General features: G+C 40.9%; 1 long non-coding RNA gene and 1 pseudogene across 2 annotated transcripts in view; one reads left to right on the top strand and one right to left on the bottom strand.

Moving 5' to 3' along the window:
• LOC114551592 (uncharacterized) overlaps positions 1-3,320 on the bottom strand; it is a 13,116-nt gene extending 9,796 nt beyond the window's left edge. For both annotated transcript variants that reach the window (XR_003691939.1, XR_003691940.1), the window contains exons 1-2: positions 3,198-3,320; positions 522-591 (exon numbers count right to left, since the gene is read on the bottom strand). This is a non-coding gene — a long non-coding RNA (uncharacterized LOC114551592). The remainder of the gene's footprint in view (positions 1-521; positions 592-3,197) is intronic.
• LOC114551582 (NLR family CARD domain-containing protein 3-like) overlaps positions 1-5,000 on the top strand; it is a 25,911-nt pseudogene that overhangs the window by 16,840 nt on the left and 4,071 nt on the right.

Genomic DNA, 5,000 nt, shown 5'->3' with positions numbered 1-5,000 from the left:
GCATCAATCTGATGCATTTTGAGATGCATTTTTTGCCAATCAACACTGTAATATTTCAATATGCACTCATTAAAGTTAATTTGACTGGCAAAACAGTTAAAGTGTTTCTGACATTACACAATAATAAAAGTCTAAAAACTAAAAAGTGTTGCATCAATTTTTACTTCTTCCAACCATATGTTAAATAAAGATCCAATGTGGATTTACATAATTGCAATAATATCATAATCCTACAATGAATCATTGTGAAAACTAAACTTCACTACTTTGGTCATCATCAAAAAGAGAATTAGTACATTCATGATTTTGTCCATGTTGATATTAGCTGCTTTATTTACATTTATTAAAAACGTTGCATTGTTTATCTTTTCATATAGCTAGAGGTCTAGACTCTGGGACAAGGCCTTATGTTTAAATACCTGCCATGCTGACTCCAAACAGACAGCTTTGTCAAGGAAGTTTGGGCTTCAGATCAGATGTTCAACAAAGTAAAATCACCTCACCCTTCATATAACACCTACCTGCAGCTCTCCCTGCATCACCCTCTCCAGTGTCACCACTGTTAGTTTCCAGCTGAACTTCATCTGATCTCTAATATGAAAGCAGTGGAGATGAATAAGGTCTAGAAAAATACTGATGGGAATGTCAAGAACAAGTGAAAACCCACACAGACAGACTAACTCCTTTCTAAATGTGGGAGATGTGTAACTTTACTCGTTTTCAAGTTGCATGGGTTAAGTTAATAGAAAACTCATGTTCTTTTACAATCATCTTAAATACTGTTGTTAGTGTCACATCGCTGTTAACGTTGGCTACGTAACGTTACGTTAATAGTAACAACGTTTACCTAGCAAGAGTGTGTACAAGCAGGAGATAAAGAGGGAGAAACCCATTGTGAGGACAGCACAGCTTTGGACTGCCGAAGGTGAGCTCATGTTGCAGGGTTGTTTTGAATCTACTGACTGGTCAGTTTTTAGTGATTCTGCCACCTTGCATGAGTACACCGAGGCAGTTACTCACTATGTCAAATTCTGTGTGGACAGCTGTATTCCATCAGCAGTACCTTTTCGTGTTTACCCAAATGAAAAACCGTGGGTAAAACAGAGATGTACGCGTGAAATTGTATGAGAGGACAGTGGCTTTTAAATCTGGGGATGATGCTCGTTATAAGACCGCGAGATACGAGCTCAGGAATGCAATTAAGTCTGCTAAAAAACAACACCGGGACAAGATAGAGCGATATTGTTCTGAAGGGGACTCTAGGCGCGTTTGGCGAGGCCTACAAGCGGTTACTAGCTACAAGGCTAAACCTAGTGGCGTCACAACTTCTACTGCTTCCCTCCCAGATGACTTGAACATTTTTATGCTCGCTTTGAATGCCCTGCTGAGACACTGGCGTCGAGACTATCTCCTTCTGGGCATGCGCATGTCAGAGCACTTCCAATTGGGAACTCACACATAGACACATCATCTCCAACTGGAAATCTGTTCAGCAGGCAGGCACATCAGGTCTCAGTCATTGATACACGTAAAGTTTTTAAATCTGTGAAAATAGGGAAGGCTGCTGGGCCTGATGGCATTACTCCACGAGTTTTAAAGACATGTTATAGTCAACTTGCCTCTGTTTTCACTGACATTTTTAACTTGTCACTCTCGCTTTGTGTGGTTCCAAATTGTTTTAAAAAATCAATCATAATTCCTGTTCCTAAAAAAACGACTGCTATCTGTATGAATGATTTTAGACCGGTAGCGTTGACTTCTGTGATTATGAAGTGTTTTGAACAGCTTGTGAAGACACATATCAACAATAGCATACCTGCCATAACTGATCCATTACAATTTGCATATAGATCAAATAGAGCTGTGGATGACGCTGTATCCCTGGCGTTACATACTGCACTCCAACATCTAGAGGGCAGGGATAAGTATGTCAGGATGCTATTTGTTGATTATAGCAGTGCCTTTAATACTATTAGACCTTCCATTTTAATATCTAAGCTGTTAGACCTGGGCCTCTGCAAATTTATTTGCAGTTGGATACAGGACTTTCTAACAGGCCGTCCCCAGACAGTTAGAGTTGGCACTACATACTCAGCCTCTATAGTGCTAAACACTGGAGCACCACAAGGCTGCTGTCTCAGTCCTCTATTATACAGTCTGTATACCTAGGATTGTATTGCTAAACATCCCACTAATAGTATCGTAAAATTTGCAGACGATACTACTGTGATAGGACTTATTGACAGCAATAATGAAACTGCCTACAGAGATGAGGTAAGCAAATTGATCATGTGGTGCCAAAGAAATAATTTGTCTCTCAATGTGGGGAAAACTAAGGAGGTCATCATAGATTTTAGGAAGAACAAATCTACACATACACCTGTCCTTATTAACAACTCTCCAGTTGAAATTGTTAACACCTTTAGATTCTTAGGCTTCCACATTTCAGAACCCCTCACATGGTCCTTCCATATCAGCTGTGCCATTAAGAAGGCACATCAGAGGCTTTACTTTTGCGGTGGCTTAAGAAATACGGTATGTCTCTTAACATTCTACTGAACTTCTACTGTTGTACAATTGAGAGTATACTGACAGGTAATATTATAGTGTGGTTTGGTAGGGCTACTTCACATGACCTTAATCTACTGACAAAAGTGGTCAGGACTGCATCTAAAATCATCGGGGTTCCACTTGAATCGCTCCAACAAATTTACTGGAAACGCAGCACTAAGAAGGCACCAGGTATTCTGCAGGATCCTAGTCATCCGGCACACAATCTCTTCTCCCATCTTCCATCAGGGAGACGACTACAGAGCATCCCAACGCGCACAACACGTTTTAGGGATAGTTTTTACCCTCAGGTAATACGGTTATTGAACAATATTGCACAACAGGACGGAGGGCTGTGGTCTGAATATAGTCACTTGTATATATTATGTTGGATATTTTATAATGTTTTTAATACTATTAAGTTTTTAAAATTGTTATTATTGACTGGTGCTGAGGGAGTGCTAAGGCACATTGTATTTCATTGCTGTGGTACTTTGTACTAATATGCATATGACAATAAACTTGAACTTGAACTTGTACTAGTTAGCTAGATGTTGAATCACAACATCAGCTTTACATCAACAAGTCTAACGTTGGTTAGACAGAAAATATAATTATCCTCCTGGACAAAATTATTACCAACTCACATTTCCTTTCTTTCTTTTCTTCCCCATGAGAAAGAAATCAGTTAAAGTGAGCTGCTGCTGTCTTTTCATCTTAACTTCTGACTACCTGTCGCCACTGCCAGCTGCAGACTCCGCTTCCCAAACAGTCTGCCGTTGAGGGGCGGGCCGGTGGCAAGACGCTGTATTGCGCTTTCAAAATAAAAGCATGCGCGTTAAAGATTTCAAAATAAATTATTTGTCTCCTCCGCGGTATAATTTTTGGGTGGGACAAATGCGACTGTCTCAATATTGGAGGGGACACGTCCCCCGTCCCCCGGTTCCTACGCCCTTGTGTGTGTGTGCCCTGTGTGTGTGTGTGTGTGTGTGTGTGTGTGTGTGTGTGTGTGTGTGTGTGTGTGTGTGTGTGTGTGTGTGTGTGCGTGTGTTTACATGGACATGAATATTCCAGTCATGAGGATTATCCTGTTTTTGATCATATTCAGGATATGATGTTTAGGCTACATGGCACACAGAGAAATCAGGTTATTCACATCAGTCAGTCAGGCAATAGGGCATACAAGAAAATTCAGGAAGAAATGTTTACAGTGTGCCTACTACTTGGTGCACATCCGAATAACACTAGCTAAGTAGATAACTTGGCCACATTGTCACTGAGAGAGAGAGAGAGAGAGAGAGAGAGAGAGAGAGAGAGAGAGAGAGAGAGAGAGAGAGAGAGAGAGAGAGAGAGAATACGAATATAAATATCAGGAGTCTGATGGATTTAGGATGCTTAAAGTACTGATTATTTACATGGGGTCTGGTGGGTTATAGAGACGCGAGCCTTACCAATACAATATATATAAATTATAATACCCTAGTTTTGCTTCAATTTTAAATACATACAGTGTTGTTTTAACAGTGAAGTGTTAAGTGTCTTAATCCTTCAGAGATAGACCTTTTTAAAACCTATTTAAGACCTGTTTACCAGAAACATTAAGTAGCTAGCGCTAAACACACCAGACTCCATTCAAAAAATAGTGCTTTTAGCGTGAATAGAGCCAACATATTTTGACATGGGGGGACTCGAGTCACATGACTTGACTCGAGTTAGACTCGAGTCGCAAATTTTAGGACTTGAGACTTGCTTGATTAACATTCATAAAAGACTCGACTTGACTTTGACTTGATATTCATGACTTGAGACTTGACTTAGACTTGAGTCAAATGACTTGAAATGACTTGATTTTCTGTTTAATAAATATATTTTTCCCTTCTGATATTGAGGAGGAGTTAACTTTACGATTTTAGTGCTGTTGCATGTGCAGGAACCGTTGATATGATGATGGCTGCGGGCGGCAGAGCGTCAGTAAACAACACTGGCTACGGCTAGTAGGCTAACTTAACGTCATGGATCCCTCTCACGGGGGCCGATACCGTGGGTGCTCGAGCTCCGGAGCACCCACGGTAAATACTGACCACCCACGAGTGCCAGACTGCGGTTCATTTTCGTGAATCTAAAATTAAACACTGCAGTTGTGGAGCGTGTGTCATCGTGTGATTGGTTATGTCGGTGGCATTGATTCTTAATCTCCCACGAAGCTGATCGCGGTTACGTGCCAGTTAAACTTCTCATCTCCAGTCCTGTCTGTATTAGTGAGAAGTGGCGCTGTCTGTCCTGGCTTTATTACGGCGTGTGTGTTCGTGTCGGTTCTGAAATGCAAACACTTTGTTTTGAAGCGTGTCGTGTGTGTGAGCACCCACGGAGGAAAACATAACTCGGCGCCTATGTCCCTCTGCACAGAAAATAATAAAGTTTGGCTATAAGGATTACACATCTGACCAGGC

This window comes from Perca flavescens, unplaced genomic scaffold, assembly GCF_004354835.1.
Source record: "Perca flavescens isolate YP-PL-M2 unplaced genomic scaffold, PFLA_1.0 EPR50_1.1_unplaced_scaf_2, whole genome shotgun sequence".
In the NCBI taxonomy this organism is placed as follows: domain Eukaryota; kingdom Metazoa; phylum Chordata; class Actinopteri; order Perciformes; family Percidae; genus Perca; species Perca flavescens.
The sequence above is the reverse complement of the archived record's forward strand: the minus strand, read 5'-3'. Positions and strand labels throughout refer to the sequence as shown.